The sequence below is a fragment of the Talpa occidentalis genome, unplaced genomic scaffold (genome assembly GCF_014898055.3).
Source record: "Talpa occidentalis isolate TD23 unplaced genomic scaffold, MPIMG_talOcc4v2.1 talOcc4.5, whole genome shotgun sequence".
Taxonomy (NCBI): domain Eukaryota; kingdom Metazoa; phylum Chordata; class Mammalia; order Eulipotyphla; family Talpidae; genus Talpa; species Talpa occidentalis.
Window position 1 is genome coordinate 99044629 of NW_023604861.1, and position 20140 is coordinate 99064768.

General features: G+C 45.2%; 1 protein-coding gene across 1 annotated transcript in view; it reads left to right on the top strand.

Annotated features, from left to right (window-relative positions):
* Nucleotides 1–20140, top strand: part of CNNM4 (cyclin and CBS domain divalent metal cation transport mediator 4) — a 36522-nt gene that overhangs the window by 2066 nt on the left and 14316 nt on the right.

The following is a 20140-nucleotide window of genomic DNA, read 5'->3' on the forward strand; positions in this document are numbered from 1 at the left end:
AATGATGTCACTGGAGCTCCTGACCCACAGAAGCCCAAATGGGAGGTCTGTAGTTGACTCCCCACCCAGAACAATGCCAAGTACTGCTTTCAGCTATTCAGCAGAAGCACGCAGATTAAGTTTTGGTTTATTGTTCTGTATTTCCTGGGCGCCAAACATAAGCTTCCCTCCTGTGGTCTGCTGGGAATCTTCAGCTGGCCTTGCATTGCCTTGTGTTTTTTTCTCACATGGATTCTTGGCCAGTTCTCAGGTAGTTAGAGAGGCACTTGGAGGGTTTACTCACCAGCCTCAAAGCTCAGGGCACACACCCCTTTCCTTACTTCCAACAAAACTTTCCTCCCACCTCTGCCACTCTGAAGCCCTCAGTGGCAGTAAACAAGCCAATTATGGAGTAAAAACCCTCGTAGGCCAAAGGGAATGAGGAGGCAGAAAGGGAAGCTCTTTATAGAGGAATGGGGGAGGGGAGGGAGCTCATCCTAAACCCTGGGACTTTGCTTCGTTTCCTATAGGTAGAGCTCCTGCTGGCTAAGGCTTTTCAGGCCCACCCTGGGCTATGAGTGACTTCTGAGCCCTATCTGGGAGCAAGTCCCCAGAACCTTGTCAGTCATTTCTGGAGCAGAGTGGAGGAGAGCCTGGAACTGGCTGGATCAGTGAGTGATGGAGTGGAATAGGGAGGAACTGGCATTGCCAGGTTTGGTCGGAAAAGATGCTCCGATCAGGGTGGGGGATTGGGACCCTCCCCTTTCCAATTTCACAGATTGAATTTTAGCATCAGAGCTGGGAGCATTTGAGTAACATGAGCCCCAATGGGAATAAGGCAGCCTCCTTGCAGAGGGACTGGAGGATACAGATGTCTGGTGCTGGTGGCCCAGTCTGGGGGGCACCCTGTTTTTCTCAAGTACTCAAGCCTGGGACAGAAGAGCATTGAGGATCTGTGACCCCTCTCCCCACCACCCTGCAGCCTCTGGGCTCTGAGTACTTCTCTCCTGTTGCTTGGTCAGGAGCCTGGTTAAGACTCACCAGGGCAGCTTCCTCCTCACCATCTCTATGGTCTTTAGGACTGGTACTGGGGACACACCCAGCAAACACGTGTGCATCTTTCAGTTAAGATCTGGATCCAACCAGGATGCATTGGTTTGGCCAGGCTTCCCAGCCCCTGGTCAGCTAGCTAGCTGAGCTCCCATTAGGGTGGGAGCTTCCTGGGTCTTGGCAGGGTCATCTTTGGACTGTCTTGTTAAAAATGCCGCTTCATAAAGCTGGAAAACAGCTAGCTTCTCTCAGGCCAAAGATCTGCTGAACAGAACTCCCCAGTGCACGTTTTGGTCCACTAGACTCTCCTTATCAGAGGCCAGTAGCCTGGGGCTGGCCCTGGAGGGGGCACTGGTGATTCCAAGGAGAGGCAGGCAGTCTACCCAGAGCAGCAGGAAGCCCAGGAGCTGTAAGTGTGATATGATGGTCACTCCTGATGAACATACCCTGAGGCTTTACACCATCACTTCCTGGTTCCCAGTCTTAAGTCGTTGCCATGCTCCTCAACTCTTCTCCCCCCCCCCCCGCCCCCCCCCAACACACACACACACACACACACACAAGTGTGGCCTATCCTAGATTATTTCCACCTGGTACCTACCTTTTTAGTCTGAAGCCATCTAGGGCATCACAGTGTATGTCTGCAACTTAGAAGATTTTCTTTACAGATCTGGTGTATGGAGGACTCTTTTTTTTTTTTTTTTTTTTTTTTTTGTGGGACCCTTGCCAGCTGACCGGCTCTCGAGCAGCCTCACAGCCCAGCGCTCAACCGCTGCGCCACCAGAGGAGGTCCTGGAGGACTCTTTTTTTTAACTAAGAAATACAAGTGAGTAGGGTTAACCTGGTCAGTATTGCGAGTGGCACCACAATACCACAATCTGAGCTGGGTACCTGCCGATCTAGCCAAGTGTCTTTTCCTGTGTGTCGATGGACCCTTTAGCATCACCAGGATGGGTGAGGTCCCTGATCCCCGCCAGAGTTTTTCTTCTCCGGGCATAATCCCCTTCCAAAATTGTTTTATCTCCTCCCTCCCCCAGCATTATAACCTTGGGGGTAGGGATCATATCTTATTAGTGTGTTTACTACTGTGTCTGGCTAAGAGAGTGACAGTAAATGTTTGTTATACAATGAATGAATGAATGAACAAATGAATAGCTGACTATCTGCAAACCCCACTGACCTACCTGCTATTATTGAACATCTGGGACCATCCCGCCCTAGGACCTTTGACCTACACTGTCCCTCAGGTTGGAATGTTCTTCCCTGATGTCAGGGTGGCTCACTGGCTCCCCTTCCTCAGGTTGCTTCAATTTCACTTTCTCAGTGAGACTTTCCTGTCACTGTTTTTAAAACTGTAACCCCCATCTCACACTGATCTTTCTCATCTGCTCCACTTTGTGCTGATTTTTCTTTCTCTTAGATATATCCATTTCTTTTTTTTTTTTTTTAAAGATTTGTTTATTTATACAAGCACTGGGTACAGTCGAAGCACGGGAGGGTGAGAGAATTCACCAGAGCCAGAGCAGGGAACAGAACAGGCAGACTGACGAAACACACTGCTGAGGGGAGCAGCGGGCAGCAGGAGAGGTCTGCGCGCCATGTGGGACCCTCGCCTGGTGGCCGGGAATCGAACCGGTGCGCTCAACCGCTGCACCACCAGGGGAGGCCCATTGGATATATCCATTTTTAACAACTATGCAGTTTATGGGTTTACTGTGTTGTTGGTTGTCCCACTAGAATATACATTCCAAAGGACAGGACTTTTTCATTTTTTCCCTAGCTCTAGAATGATTCTTTTTTTTTTTTTTTTAAAGATTTATGTATTTATGCATACAAGAACTGGGGTACACGCCAGAGGTGTGGAGGTGAGAGGATTCACCAGAGACAGAGTGGGGAGCAGAACAGGCAGATCTACTGAAATACACTGCTGAGGGGAGCAGTGGGCGAGACAGGAGAGGTCTGCTGTGCCATGTGGTTCACCTCTCTGACTGGGGATCAAACTTGAACTGCAGTTAGTTTCATAGTGCTGCAACTTAACCCCTTGCGCCACCAGGGAGGTTCCTAGTATGATTCTTGACACATGGAAGACCCCAATTAAAACATCACTGAGTGAATGACCTGTCAAGTTTTAGAGAATTAGCCCAATTGCAGAAATGTTAGAATTTTGAGAAACGGCTGGGTATTGTGCTGTTATCCAGGAGCTTGACATCTCCAGCTGTACCAAGAAAGACTGGAAGAATTCCCGCAGTGATATGTGTATTAGTGGTTTGGATCAGGGTCTGAGAAGCAGATCTTGGAGCTTAGTGTGTGATACACATATTCCTTCTCCCCATGCCTCAGTTTCTCTGGAGCACTAGGAGTGGACATGGTTTTACTCATTAATTCACATGAGCCACACGTGACTTGGAGTCAATGTGGATGTGGGGTGCTGAACTTCCCTTAGAGACTGAGGAAGGGGGTTATAGCCACCTAGCTGTCTCTGCTTCCCAACTCAGGCAGTTACACTATTAAGTACTGATCAAACCCCAAACTAGGCAGAACAGAGCCTCCATGTGGTAGCACCTCAGGAGTAAAACCATCTAGCTAATGAGAGTTTTAAGGCCACTGAGAGACTCGTGATTAGAACATTGGTCCTTCCACTTAAACTTTGCCTGGAACTGTTTGCAGTCCTGGGTGTTGTATTTGGGTGTGTCTACAGCTTGAAATCTTTGAGCAGAGACTCAAAGAGTTACTTCTGGCCCAGTTGCATTTTCCCTTTACAGCAGACGTTCTCCCATACCTGGAAGCACAGTAATGAATGGAGGCTGCACATGGAGGTGAGAAGCTCAGCCCCACATTGAGACCTAGCTCCAGCTTTCCACTCTGTGCTCCTCCTTCTGTGACATTCATGCCCATCCCAGGCACTTAGCTCATTTAATCTTTCCCCACCCACTTTATAACCATTTATCCCCCAGTAAGCCCAGTCCCCTGGGTTTAAATTCCACTTAGCTTGGTCCCTGACCCCTGAGGTGACCTTGGACTTAGTACTGCTCTTTGTAGATAGTGGGTTATAAATTGGAAGGGGGAAAGTTAGAAATACTTTCATTAACAACTTCTCCCATATTCCCATCTATTCCATATCCTATTTGCCCAACTACTTTATTTTGATTCTTGAAACTATCTCATAAAGTCAAGAAAAAACACTGCATGATTTTTACATTCACTTTTAGTTCCTGTCATCTGATGCATCATAAGCATTTTATTTCCCTCTGTCTGCTTGTTGATTCATTTATTCAACAAACATCTATTTTTTTCAAGCCTATGTGTCAGACACTGTGCTAGCCCTCTTCACAGAGCTCACAGTCTACCAGGGAGCCAGACATGTAAATAAAACCTAGCGGTGCACAGCTCAGGTAGGTGTAATGGCATCGAGGAAGGCCCAGAGACCTTTGAGATGCTTTTGAAGTCAGAGTGACTAGACTCAGTTAACCTTTCGGAGCTGGAAGAATCAGGTTCAGAAAGTAGTTGTGAACATCTGAGGTTTCTAGCTTGGGATTCAGATCGATGATGTCATTTCATGGAGCTGGGAGAGAGAAAAAAAAAGCAGAGCTAGTTTTATGAGGATGGAAGGAAAGAGGTGGTGGGGATAAAATGTGATGCTTTATTGGGTTCCTCTGTGCCCAGCTTTGTGTACCCCAGAGCTTCTTATACTTGAAGGAGCACCAGAGCTGTCTGGGCATTTTGTTAAAACAGATTTACACTCAGTGTGTCTGGGTTGGGGCTAAGAGTGTATTTTTACAAGCTCTCAGATGATGCCTCTGCTGCCTGTTCTGGGCCACTGAGTGGCAAGAGGGTGCACTGCAGTCCATTCTGGCAAGCGTGCACATGAATGTGCCCATGTGGGACTTGGGAGGGAGACCAGGGCCAACTGAAAAGGCTTGGAAGCCAGCCGAGTGCAGGCAGAATGTACAAAGCAGAAAAAAGCCTGACCAAAGTCACCCTTGTCATTGCTGAGAAGAGTTCAGGGACATGATTTTGGGAGCCTCCGGGAGGTCAGATAGGGCAAGGGCCATGTACAGGCTGGAGGATGAGACAGTTAAGTCACAAGGTGCTGGGGAGGGCAGCCTCCAGAGTGGAGAGCCGAGGCAGCTGTACATCTGGTTTCAGAGAGCTCCACCTGGAAACAGTCTCCAACTGAACTGGTGATTTGATCTTGAGACGCTGCCTGGGGCAAGTGTATCTGAGAGAGTGACAGGAGCTGCCTGCTAGGGCAGAGGTGCCAGCAGGGCAGCTGACAAAATGCTAGCCAGGCTCCTCCTCCTCACTTTCTCTTTCATGCGATGCTTGTGGGCACAGAGCATGCCACTTTGGGGAGGGCGGTGCAGTGCCAGCCCCCAGGCAGCTGTACCTCGTCCCCTTGCTGGCATTGGGTAGTCTACAGGTCCGCGTCCACAGAGGAGCCAGAACTGGGAGCAGTTCACCCATCTTTTATTTACAGTTTTGTTTCTAAAACTCTTCTTTGTGTGCTGCCAGGCACTGCCTGACGTCTCGGCCTTAGTAAGAGCTTTGTAGATCATGTCATTTTTTAATTAGAAAGCCCAGCTTAGAGTTTGCCTGGACACCACCTCTGGTCAGATTAGGAGGATTGAGTCAGTGTTTAACCTTGCAAATAGATGAGTGCACAGAAACACAAAATCACAGGATTGTGTCCTGTGGGAGAAATGGATAGGGGGCTGGGGACTCTTAAGAAGCAAATGACGCTTGTATTGCCAGCAGAAGTCTGGAAGGCATGCCAAGGGAGGGGGCGTTTTATCTGGATCTTCACGGGTGAATAGGCATGGCATTTTCCTCTTCTGTGCCTCTTGTTCTGTGAGAACTGGGACCAAACTAGCCCATGGGAAATGAGCTTATCAGTCTGTGGGGATGCCAGTTCATGGTACTGAGGTGTACTAAGTGCTTCTGCAAATTGTGACTGCTTCTCAACCCTTTCTAGAAGGCTTTGGAGCAACAGACCACTGTGTATCTTCTCTGTCCACCCCTTCCCCAGTCCTATCGTGTAGATGAGCCAGCTAACTGGACAACCAGGACATCTGTGGGAAAACATTAGGTTTTCTGCTAGTTTCAGTTGTTTTTGAGGTAGGGGCTGTGAACATGTTTATCAGACATTCTCCTCAGTGGCCACATAGCCAGGGAGAATGTGCATAGAAGGGGGAGGGTGGACCAGGCCATCTCTCACTGTATTGGTGACTGGTTTTGGCAGAATCTTCTGGTTCCTTCAGCCCAACCTGTGGGAGGGACAGGGTTGCCTTGCTTGTCCTGGGATGAGGTCTCTCTTAAGGTTTCCTTAGGTCTTAGAGACTTTTTGAGTCTCTAAGCATCTTGGTAGATGCTACTATGAGGATGTGATGGCTGTGGGATTTCCCAGAGGTGCCCATGCTGGCTTTCTGCTAAGAGGGGGAGTCACTTTCTGGGGCAGTTGTTTAGTCCTGCCTCTCTCCTCTCCTCTGAGCCATTGGGCACAACTGCCTGGGTTCACCCCTCCGTCATACATGAGCATGGCCAGACATCTTGTTGGAAAAGGCTTTGTGGCTACATAAGGACTCTTGGCTTATTTCCTAAAACTCCTAAGTTCTGTTATGTGATTGTTCTCTTACTAGTGGTTATCATAAAAGAGATGCATCTCAACAAAACTTTAGAAAACACACAAAAATCTAAACAAAACTACCCATGGGTGTGTGACCTAGAATAAATTTTAATATTTTGATTTATTGTGATAACTTAGGTAGACATTTATTTATTTTTTTTTTTTACTTTAAAAAATTTTCCAACTATCAGCAGGATCAAAACCATTTTCATGTTTACAGCCCTGTTCTCGCCAATTAGTTAAGCATATGTATTATCACATTGAAATCATTGTCTACATACAGTTTTGTGTTTTGCTTTTTGGAACACAGTTTAGATTAGTTCTTCAGATTTCTCCTCTGATAATAAATGAGATCCTTTTTTATCGCTGAGATTTTCCAGAGGAGTGTCTCAGAGGATAGCCACAGGCCGGGGGCTAGGCTGTGCTGTAGAAGACAAGAATGTGAGCCCAGAGGGCTGGGGTGTGTGGCCACGGTGTGTTTTGCTGAGGGTTAAACCTGGCGGTGTTGGAGCATTCCCCAGAGGTTATAGTTAGAGTCTCTTCCATGCTTCAGGGCCGATTTACTGTGACCTGGGCGGGATTCTCGAAAGACTGGTTTCCCTGGGCTCTCTGGAACGCATCTGCCCAGCAAGCATCAGGAGCCTTGTTGGAAGGAGGCACCCACTTCCTACCCCACGCAGCCTCTCCCCTACATGCACACCTACACACTCACACCCCCCTTCCCTACATACGCAGAAGCAAGCTCACTCACACCCCCACAAAAGCAGCCCTCCCCATATACACACAGATCCAAGCTTCACGCCCATACACAAGCAGGCTCACTCCCAACACACACATTTATACAAAAGAATATGTAAACACACACACACACAGAGGCAGGTGGACACACACACGCATCCTCTCTAGGCTCTCTCTCACACATACACACATCTACACACACGCACAGTTACATGGAGTCCTGCATTAAACTTAGGTCCATCTCTCATCAAACTTTCCTAAGAGTAAGTTTAATAAGTGAGTAAATGCTTATGCAGTGGAGTTTATTTCATGAAAGCCTCAAAATAGTGACTGACTCGGCTCAGAAACATTTCTCTTTGGTTGCTGATGACTTGGTCATCCACATTAATGACAGTATCCAGCTCAGAGGGCTGTGGTAAGGACTAAATGAGGTAAGGCACATAAAGCACTTAGCTCAGTGCCTGGCACCATGTCATCATGCAATAAATGTTAGCTATTTTTAAAATTATTGTTATTACTCTCCTAAAGGTGTCCCAGTTGGCGCTGACACCAGCTCGGGCCCCAGTGGTTCTCACATACTGGCTCAGGTGGCAGGCTGCCCCACTGACTAGGTGTGGTGCCTTCTTGGAGTTATGAACACATCGAGGTCAAAAGAGCCCACTATATAATTACATGCTAATTCAGATACCATCTTATCTGGACTCTAGTGTGTATATTAAGGGTAACAGAAATGAGAGCTTAAGAAAAAAAAATGTGTGGAAGAGAAACTTAAAACTGAGGAAATTCTCAAGTACTTAATTATTTGTTTTCTGCAAATTTGAGACGGTAAAGCCTGTCATCCTGATGGCCAGCACATTTCACATTCATGTTCTGACTGGGGGATAATCTGAGGATGCTGCTCAGGAGAGATGGGGCTGGGGGAGCTGTGCATGGCCACATTGACAGGTCGCACACACCTTTACTTGGGGGTCCTTCATTTCAGGATTCGCCAGTTGCCACATTGTACTTTACATCTCTAGGACTTATTTTTCTTATAAAACTGGAAATTTGTATCTTTTGACCACCTTTACCCATTTTGTCCACTCCCTGCTTCTAGCAACCATCTAGATTGGTTTTAAAGTAAACTTTTTGCTGATATAAAATATAGAGAAAAATGCATAAATTTTAAGTGTACAACTGGATCATTTTTTCTCAAGGGATCACCCTGTGTGTAGCTACCATCGACATAAGGAAATAGAACATTATCATATCCTAGCAACCCCCCACCCCTGCCATGCGCTCCCAGCCACTGCCCTGGCCCCCTAAATCATCATGGGAAAAATTTTCTTTTTCTGAGTTTTTGTAAGGGAATCATATAGTATATACTTTTTTTGTGTTGTGTGTAGATGAATGAGGGGGATATCTTTTTTTAAAAAATTATTTTTATTTATTTATGCATATAAGAACTGGGGCGTATGCCAGAGTTGTGGTGGGAGTGGTGAGAGGATTCAATAGGGACAGTGGGGAGCAGAACAGGCAGATTGACTGAGGGGAACAATGGGTGAGACAGGAGAGTCTGCTGCACCTTGTGGGTTAGCTCCCTGGCCTGAGATTGAACTCCTGTCACAGTGGCTGGCTATAGCTTGGTAGCGTGGAGACTTTAACCCCTGCACCACTAGGGAGGACCTGAGGGGGATATCGTCTAAGAAATGAACACCTGTCACAGAGTGTTATTCTCCAAACAGGACATTTCACTGGCATAGCAATTCAGGAGGGCATCCAGGACTTATTGCTGACCCTGTAGTACGTTGGCAGTATGTGCTGTGAAGTCACTAGACAGTGGGAATTTGGGGCTCACCCTCATATATGTGGTTCTGTTGTTGACTAAAAAGTGTATATGACTGCACCTCCTGATGCTGCTGAACTATTGAATTGTCTCTGGTTTGGGACTATTAAGGATACTACCACTAAGAACATTCTTATGCATGTCTTTTGGTGAATATATGTGGGCATTTCTGTTGGGATTGTACCTGGAAATAGAATTTGCTAGGGCGTGGAATAGGCATATATGAGACTGTTTTTTAAAGTGCTTGTATCAGTTTATATCCCTTTCCCCATCAACACTTGGTGCTGCCAACTGTTTATATATTGTTGTTATGTATATGTGAGCCCTTTAACAGTCATAGAATATTGCAAAGATATTCTCTTTGCACTTTTCTTTTTTCAATCTTAATAAATCTTCTGATGGCTAGAAGTTCTTAACTTCAGTGATCGGTCTCTGGACTTTGATATTCCATTGGTCTATTTTCTTGGCTCCCAATTCCACATTGATGTAATTGCAGAACCTTTATAATAGATTTTGATGATACCTGGTAATGTTCGGTCTTTTGTTCTTTAAGATTGTATGACTGTTAGCTTTTTTGCTTGTAAATTTTATGGCATTGCATTGAGTCTGTCAAGTTGAAGACTTGCTCTCTTTATAGCAATGAATCTATAAACACACTAACCCCTCTGTTTGTTTATGTCCTCTTATTTCCTTCAGTGTTTTGTTTTCTGTACAGAAGCCCTACATATCTTTTGTTAGATCTATTTCTAGGTATTTGGTGATTTTTAAGTGGTATTTTTAAAATTTTATTTTCCAAATATTTGTTCCAATTGGAGTGGTTCTGCAGTTCAGTTCAGATGCTGGCCTAGGAATAAGCATCAGACCCTATGTGCCTAAGAGCTCAGTCCTCCACAGACTTCCCTCACTTAAGGTGCCAGCCACAATCGGAGGCGACCACCACTGTGCCCTTGGCACCAAGAGCTGTAAATTTGGGAGTTCTGGAGCTGCTCAGGTTTGATAATTTGCTAGGATGACTTAAGGAACTCAGGAAAGTGCTACACTTAGGATTACAGTTTCATTTAAAGGATACACAAGGACAAGCTTCCAAACCCTCTCTCCTTTGAGTAGGGTGTGTCCTTCTCCAGTATCAACAATGTTGTCTCCATTGAGCTTGGGAGACCAGAGTTAGTATCAGGATTTGGTTGTGCAGGCCTGACTACAAGCAATTGAACCAGCCCCCCACCTTCCTTTACCTGGAGGTGGGGCAGCTGAAAGTTCCAACCCCCTAGTCACATGCTTGGTCTTTCAGGTGACTAGTCCCACCCTGCAGCTATCTAGAGGCCCACCAGGAATTTTTCATTAGTATAACAAAAACACTTCTATCACTCAGGAAATTCCAAGGGTTTTTGAAGGACTCTGTTAGGAGCCAGGGTCAAAGACTAGATAAATAGGCCGCAGGGATATAGAGAAATATAATTAATTTTGGTAAAGTAACCTTGAATCCATTAACCTTGCTAATTTAAGTCATTAATTCTAATAATCTATTTTAGATTCTTTTGGGTTTTCTACACACATAATTATGTTGCTTGTGAATAATGGCAGGTTTATTTGCGTATCGCTAAACTGCATTCTGTATCTTGTCCTTGCCTTCTTTTTTCTGGGAATATATCAAGGATAGGGTTGAGCTGGTGACAGTGGGCATCCCGGGGTCTCAGGAAAGATTTCAAAATGTATCATTATGTGTATGATTTTTCTGGAGTTTTGTGGGTTTTTTTGAAATAGATTTTCTTTATTAGATCAAGACAATTTCCTTTTTCTAGTTTATTAAAAATTTTTTTTAGAATAGATGTTGGCTTTTACCAAATGTTCTTAAAAATATGTTAAGCTGATGATTTATCTCCTTTATTCTGAATTACACTGATTTTGGAATGATAATCCAAGCTTTTTTTTTTTTAAATTTTTTTATTTATTTATACAAGCACTGGGTACAGTAAGAAGCGCGGGAGGGTGAGAGAATTCACTAGAGCCAGAGTGGAGAACAGAACAGGCAGACCGACGAAGTACACTGCTGAGGAGAGCAGCGGGCGGCAGGAGGGGTCTACCTGCCATGTGGGACCCTCGCTGGTGGCCAGGAATTGAACCGGCACTGCAGAGGCTGCGGGCAGCTTCGCAACCCAGCGCTCAACCGCTGCGCCACCAGGGAGGCCCACTCCAAGCTTTTTGTGCACAGCTGGAGTGGACCTATTTTAGTCTTGACACATTATCCTTCTGCACATCACTGGATTTGATTTGTTGATATCTTTATTTAGAACTTTATTTATTTATAATTGTTTTTCCTGCCATTAAAATGAAAAATAACCGAGGAAGCAGTTCCTGCTAGTTTTCTTTTAGGCACCTGTAAAAAAAATGTTTAACAGCCGCGGCCCCTTCCACTGCCAAAAAACAGTCTAAGTCTCTCATAGTACATCAAATGTAGCTGCAGTTTTTCTGCCTCTTCAGGTTTTCATGTTGAGGTCTAGCATGATTTTAATAGTTTGTAAACTTTCCAAAATAGTGTGTGGTGACTGGGACCCAACTGGGCTCACCAAGAAATAAAAATGTTTTCTTACTTTATTACTTTTTTTAAAAGGGGGTAGAATTACTACTAGGCTAGTTCAGTGGAAAGCTGGTCCCAGACTTGATGTATCTTCACGTAGGCAAAGCATTTTACAGAGTTTCCTATTATATCTTTATGACTACCCTGGGACATGTGGACTCATTGATAATGGTCCAGTTTGAGACTGATTTTCCCAGATTATCAGCTGGTTGCACAGAGAGGTCCAAAGAATGGGAGCCTCATGGGCAGTAAGTGAAATGAGTCTGCCAGCAGTTAACCAGAGGTGTGACCAGGAAGGGGATTAGTCTAGGTGGGAGGCTAGATGGCCAGTAGCATAAGAGCAGAGGTGCTCCTGAGAAGACAGGACTGGGCAGATGAGGAGAAGCAGTGTTGCTGCAAGAATCCAAATTCAAGGAGGCTGGTGGTGTTGACTGGTGACTGCTGGAAACAACCCCTCCTGACCATTGGCTCCTAACTTTGCTCAGGGAGGCTGAGCTATGCGTCTTCCTGCCATGTAATTTTATTTGCTCTGTAAAATAGATTTAGTTCTGTATGGCCCTCCCTGCCTTCTGAACTGGCTCTGTCCTCCAGGGGAGATTTCCACACCACCGAGGGGATAAGATACCAGCATTAGACATCACTCCTTACATAAGTTAAGAAACTTTAAAAACCTGTCCTTTGACCAGGTGTTTCCCTTTCTAGAAATCTGTCTTAAAGGGACGGAGATATAGCCAAATATATTTGCTATAGGAATTTTCATAATGGCAAACATGGGGGAAGGGCATAATTTAAGAGCCCAATGGAAATTAGGATTATATGTACGTGTATAAATGAAATATTATGAGGCCATTCCTTTAAAAAATATATTTTTATGATGTGGGAAAATACAAAGAATGTGAAGTATTTGAAAAGCAGGGTATGAAGCTATACATGATAATCCAATTTGTTGTGAAACTATATATTGTAAAATTTTGTCCAAGCATAACAGTTTAAAATGTAACAGGGTGGTCCCCAGGAAAGGGGGAGGTTCCCTGTCCCACCCAAGGGAGGGTGGAGCTGAGCAGGAAGAGGAAAAACTGAAGAAAAGACTGAGGAAGGAAGCAGGATGGAGCCAGGAGACCTGGAGGAGGTGCATGGAGCCTAGAGACACGTGAAGAAACTGCGCTTGTCTTTGGGTTGTGGACTGGGTGACACAGATGTGGGTGAGACCCATGGGGAGGTGACAATGGCAGCTTTTATCTTGATGTTGATTTTGCTCTTTTCCTTCCGGGCTTGTCTGGTTGTTTCTGACCCTTTTCTGTGGGTCCCCACAGGAAGATGCTTTAGACTTGTGGCAGGCTTTGGGGCCTTGTTCTGGGCCAATCCCATATGGATGGACTTTTACCCACGAGGGGACGGGTAACTTTGGGTGCTTCATTTAAAAACTAGACTCTTTGCCTTACCTGTATTATTTCCTAGTTTTATTAAAGTTCCTTCCCATTAAAGTCTCCTATGTTTTGTGTTGATGCGGCGGATGGCAGAACCCATTTAGAACAGGCAGGTTTGCGGGGCTTGGGCTGCCCCTCTCCCTGTCCTATAACAAAAAGACCAACGAAAGTAGAGTTAAAAATAGTTGTCTTTGAGGGCCTCCCTGGTGGCTCAAGGGGTTAAGCACCGCACTATGAAGCAACCCGCAGCCTCCGTAGCATGAGTTAGATCCCTGGCTGGCCAGGGAGCAACCCACATGGTGCAGCAGACCTCTCCTGCCTCGCCCACCGCTCCCCTCAGCAGTATATTTCAGTCAGTCTGCCTGTTGTGTTCCCCGCTCTGTCTCTGGTGAATCCTCTCCCCCACTCCCATCTCTGGCCTGTACCACAGCTCTTGTATGCATAAATAAATAAATCTTTAAAAAAAAAAGTTGTCTTTGAAAGGCAGGATTATAAGGGCTCTTAATTTACTTATTTTCACTTTAGTTTCCAATATCAGAAAAAAAATAATGTAAAAATGAGATTAAAATTTTTTCAGGAAATGAGAACACTGAAGATGGTGATCTTATGGAATTATGTTTAGGGGTAGCAATACTATGACTTTGCTTTTTATAAGAGTATTTTTTCGAGATACTTATTGAAATGATTTATTGAAGTGTGAGATTTATGGATGTTTACAGATAAAATCTGGAATTTGCTTCAGAATATGCCAGTGGAGTGGGTGGGAATAAAGAGGAAACAAGATCTACCAGAACAGTTGCTAATTGCCTGGGGGCGGTGATTATATTATTTCCTCTGCTTTTGTATGAGCTTGTTATTTTCTACAAAATTAGAGACTACTGACTAAGTAAAAAAAATCAAGGGCAATTTATCAGCTTTAGGGTCTGTTGTCAATAGTTTCATCCCTGGGCCACATGGGTAAAAAGGTGATCAGAGCAGTCCCATTTCTGAACGCCACTTTGGTTATCACCTCACAGTGTGATCTGGGAAGGGCTTCTCTCAGCCTCAGTTTCCTCTCAGTAGTTGTGTTAGTGGGCAGAGTGTGGGGATACCACAGGACCTCAAACTTGCACATTCTAAATGGGTTCTGCTATCCGTCGCATAACATACTTTTTTTTTTTTAAAGATTTATTTATTCATACAAGAACTGGGGTACAGGCCAGAGGTGGGGGGGTGAGAGGATTCACCAGAGACAGAGTGGGGAGCAGAACGGGCAGACTGACTGAAATGCACTGCTGAGGGGAGCAGCAGGTAAGTCAGGAGAGGTCTGCTGCGCCATGTGGGTATCTCCCTGGCTGGGGTTTGAACTCATGCTGCAGTGGCTGCAAATAGCTTTAAGGGAAGGGGAAATGCATCTTTACTCCTTGCGCCACCAGGGAGGCCCCTGCATAACATACTTTTAGTGTATAAGACCTTTAATAGAAAATAACTTTATTAGAATTGTTAGAGGGAAAGGATGTCCTGAGCTAATCCCATACAGACTTTGTGGACTCCACCCCCACTCCAGGCCAAAGCCATCAACACATTGGGAAAGACAAATCCTATCACCACCAAAGGGAAGGTTGCTGGGATGTGGGGGTGGAGTTAAGCAGCCAGGTTGGGTATAAAAACCAGACACGTGGGCCTGGGGGGGCTCTTGCTCTCTCCTCTTGGCTTCAGGGCTGGTGGTTCGTGGCCAGCTCTGAGTGCCATTGGGATTCCAGGGCAGCAGAAAGGGTAGGACGCATTTAAGACTTTATTTCCCTCTTTTCTCCCTGAGTTGTACATTTCCTCATTTCCCCTTCCCTTGTAAATAAACCTTTTATTAACCTTTTGTGTGTGCCTGCAGTAAAGTATTAATAAGTCCCTTTGAAGCGCATGGGTGAGGACCCACAGTCAGGCAACCTGTTTTATATCGGGGCTGCCCTGTAACAGAATTAGTGTGCAATAGAGAAAGAGAAGAGAATGAATATAGTTTCCAAGTAAAGCACCAAAAGTTACCCATCCTCTGGTGGGTAAATGGCCAGCAAACAAGGTTGGTCCAAAGCAGGGCCAGTGAGGCCTGAAAGCTTGCCGCCTTCTGGTGGGCAGCTGTAGGAAAGGAGCAGACGTGGCTGGGCATGTCTGGAAGGAAAAGAGCAAAATCAAAATACAATTCAAAATAAAGGCTGTCATTGTCAGCCTCCCCACGGTCTCTCGCCCACGTCTCTGCATCCTTTAAGTGTCTCCTTCCATGTCCCCAAAGTCTATGGCACTAACTCAGGGCTCAGAAGCAAGTATGGCTCCACATGCCTCCTCCAGGTCTTCTCTCCTTCCTTTCTTCTCTAGTCTTTTTCTCAGTCCTTTCTAACTGCTCAGCTCCACCCTTCCTTGGGTGGGGCAGGAAACCTGGAATCCAGCCTTTCTATGGATATCACACTGTTTCTGTAGGAATTACTAGAAGGGAAGTCCTTGGGCATCCCAGTAAGTGCTCATTCCACTATTGATTGGGGCGGGTGTGAGTATACCTTAAGGGGGACACCTGAGTGCCTCCTGGGGCAAAGGGACAAGTTAGCTGTGGCCATCCTGACTTCTAAAGGGATCTTTCTACATATTTTATCATGCACTTTTATTAGGGAAGAAAAGTTTTTCATTTACATCCCCATTCATTCAAAAATGATATGACACATACTACTTAACTAATACGCATATAAAATGAAAACAAAAACTTTAAAAGATGAATAACCATTATTTTTAAAGGTCTTGTTAATAATTTTTTCAAATGATCCCTAGCACATACTTGATGGTTTCTCAAGGCACAAAATACCCTAATGGTGGGGTTCGTCATTGCTGACTGGCTACAAGGCTGTTTCAAATTGCTTTTTTTTTTTTTTTAAAGATTTGTTTTATTTATGCATACAAGAGCTGGGGTGTAGGCCAGAGGTAGGGGATCGGGCGGTGGTGAGAGGATTTACCAGAGACAGAGTGGGGAGCAGAGCAGGCAGATTGAAATACACTGCTGAGGGGAGCAGCAGGCGAGTCAGGAGAGGTCTCCTATGCCATGTGGGTCAGCTCCCTGGCTGGGGATTGAACTAGTGCTGCAGTGGCTGTTGATAGCTTCATCAAGCTGACACTTAACCCCTTGTGCCACTAAGGATGCCCTCAAATTGCTTTTTACTGATTTTTAATTATTTTGTTCACCACTCAGCCCTAAATTTGTGGTTGTTCTTTATCCCCAGGCTGAGTGACAGGGCTGGCAGGAATCAACTCTGTCCACCAGGTGCTGTGCTTACTTTATTCACTGTCCTCTTCACTCTGGGGTTTCCTGGCAGGGACCTTGTTAAGACACTCATTTTGTTCGTGTTACATCATCTGTATATGCATATAACTGAAAATGAGTGTGTGTGGGCGCCCCTTCCTGTGGTGCCCCTAGGTGATTGGCTGGCATGCCGACCTGGTCATGGCCCTCTGTCAGTCTGTGTATAAACAAAACTGAATGTAATTACTTAACTTGGGTTGAAAAATAAACGTAAAGGGGGTCTGGTTATAGGTATCCCCATTGAGACCCTGTCCTAAAGGCCCTGGATATTTTCCTGGGAGTGTGTGCCAGCCGTGTTGGCTGTGGTGTGTCTCAAGATCGCTAGATAAGTCTCCTGGTGGTTTCTAGATATCCCCTTACCTGCGATTCCTTTCTGTTTTTGGCAAGCAAGCAACAATGCCCACATTTGCATTTGTGCGCCCATCACTTTTGCTTTTTTTTTTTTTTTGACTTTACTATTTTTCTCTTTGTCTTGCCTTCCATTTTCATTTCTGTCCTTTGAAAAACATAACCAGTTCTAATGCAGTATTTTTTTCAGTGGCATGTATAGGGTAGCTTACTCATCGAGCACCTGCTGTATTTTTAGCCTTATGCTAGGCATTGAGTATTAAATCAAGAACCACCAAATATTATTTCTGCTGCTTAGAGTGTAAACTGGATCCCCTACTAAAGAAGGCAATAAGGAGGTTTCTGTGGAACTTAACCAATATTCAACTTTTTTTTTTTTTTGTGGGACCCTCGCCGGTGGCCGGGGATCGAACTGGTGGTGCTGAGGCTGCGGGCAGCCTCGCAACCCAGCGCTCCACCGCTGCGCCACCAGGGGAGGCCCCAATATTCAACTTTTTGACCTTGTAACTCTGCATCTGTAACTTATACTCTCTTATGGGCCAAATGAAAGATTAACAGGGGTTCTTCATGGCTATATTGTCTGTAATAAAAATAACTGGAAACAATCTGTGTGCCCATTAGCAGGAGGGAGAGGGTTAAGTCCATCCTGGTTCCAGCTCCAGTGGACCTCTCCATGGGGGGGGGGAGAATAAGAACAGAGCTGTACTCCAGGGACACTGCCTAGTGCCACCAGCGAGGTGCGGTACAGTGTACATTGTATTTTTAATGCAAAAGTAAAAATATATTTATTGTCAAAACTTTTAAAAAATAGAAAATTATTAAGAAATGAAAGCCACTCTTCTCATCACCCAGAAGAGGTTCATTTTCTTCTAGTAGGTCACCAATGAATCATATTGCTCCAACATTCTTATCTTCTGGTTATAAATTGAAAAATTAAAAAAGGAATGCATTAAGTGAAAGAAACCAGTATCACTCTCACTACTGTTTTTGTAACTATTTGCTTTCACAAATGGTAAACCATCAGCTCTTTAAATAAATCTCTATCTGCATTCGCCTTTATAGTGGCTGTGATGCAGGCCACTATAATTGGATGGGCCCTCCTGGGCACACCTTGCACAGGGCCTAGGGTCTTCCTTTGAATACAGCTCATTGCTAGAAGTAGAAGAAATGGCTGAGTCCTGGTCCTTGCACATTTTACATTTTGATGCATACAGGTTTTGCCTCTTACGTGAGCGGGGTGTGTTCTGAGACCTGTGGTGGGGAGGTTCCTGTGTATACAAGCCTGTGGTAATGTTTAATTTATAAATTAGGCAGAGTAAGACAATAACAATAACTAATAAAATAGAGAATAGTTATAACAATATATTGTTATGAATGTTATGTGAATGCAGCCTCTGTCTGTCTGTCTCTCACACACACGCACACACACCCCAACTTATTATGTGTAATGTTTTTGGACCGCCACTGACCTCGAGAACCTTGGAAAGTGAAACTGGATAAGGGAAGACTACAGCTAAGTCTTGAGGATAAAGCATTTCATTGTTCTGGTGCTGCACTATTTTAGTCACTTTGTTCTTTTTTTGTTTTTATTACAATGAAGGACCTCCTCAGTATTCTTTTAAGTTGCTTGTTAATTAACCACTGCCTTACCCCTCCCTGGCCTAGCCCTCCCTGCTGTGGATACTGGACAGTATTCTTTTCTGTGTATAACTCACCACCTTGGACTGAAGGGTATGAGGTGGGAGGGTGTTGCAGGGATTGTCTCCTGCTGCTGTGCACCCCTGGTTCCTCTTCTGTCCCCCGTTCCTGCCTTCTTGCTGGGATAGTCCACTGGTCCTTTGCTGGGTGAAGTCAACACTGTTAATAGTCTGCTAAATCCCGTCTGTGGCCTGGATAGAGGGAAGGAAATGGAGGTAGATTCTCAGGAATTGGGGTCCCTGAATGTTTGTAAGTGCAGACCTCTGTCTTCCTGTAGCCTGGCTACCCTTACCCCCCCTATGGGATGGCCTGAGAGCTCAGGGCTAGTCCTGGGCACCTGGAATATCAGGAGGTGGGACTGCTGGGAGGCAAGATGCTGAGAACACTGTCTTGGGTGGTGGGAAACGCACATCTGACCTGGGGCCCCTGGTTCTTCCCTATGAGAAAAGGCAGCCAGAGCTGGTGAGTAGAGACATTTTAGGACCCTTGTGAACTTTGAAACCCAGCACCTATTAATTTGTTTTTCTTAGGGTCTTAGAGATTGTAAAATTTTTTATGGTGGGGGGAGGATTAGCAATTAGCTAGAATGGGCATTGCAAAAGGTTGAGGACTGGTCTTTTTGGGGCCCCAGATTAGCCAGTATGTTTTCAGCAAAGAGTTTGATGTGTCTGCTGTACTCCAGACTCAGGGTGGATGGGTTGAGGGTGGTGTGGAGAGGGGTGAAGTCACAGTGATGGGCTGGCTGATCTTTGGTGGATCCTGTGGGGAGGTGGATGTCAGTAAGTCCGCCTGTCAGCTGATAGCACAGAAGGCAGTATGGAACCCTGGGCTGGGGCCTGGAGTGCCTGCTGGGCTCCCAGGGCTGAGCCCACCTGAAGGGGCGGGGATGCGAAGGGACTCTTGCTGCTCTCCTACCTCTTCCAGGTGAGGGAGGGTAGCCAAAGAGACCCAGGCTAGCCCTGAATGTCTGCCCATCCCTGAGGGCCTCACCTGTAGATGTCTGACCTGGGAGGAAATATCCCACTTGCCTGGACAAAGGTCGAGGAAGGTGCAATCAGGTGTGGCCCAGACTAGACTTGGGACTGGATTTCAGGATGCCTCTTTTCCAAGCCATGTTGCTCCTTCCTAGCAGTGCTTGAATTTAGAAGGTAAGGAAGCTCCAAGTCCAAGCTAAAGCGGTACGAGAGTTGTTTCAAAAGTCATTTTAATGTCTGTGTTTCTTTCTAATTATAGGATTATTACTTTTGATTATAGAAATGTTGGACTTTCTTCAGAAAAGTGTAAAAGGACCAGAAACCCTCCTGAATCCCTCATGCAGCCAGGTTAAATCATGTGAAACTGTTTCTTTTGTTAATAAAAAACGTTATATAGCCACAGATTCATCTTGATCAGTCAGATATTAACATTTTGCTATATTTCCTCAGCTTTTTTTCTTTCAATGAGGACTGCTTTGAAAGATGTGAGATTCACAGCTTTGAGGGTAGATGTCCAAATCCAACTATCTAATTAGCTCAAAAATCTAACAATAAAATGAGGTAACTCATAGAATAAAAATTAGTAT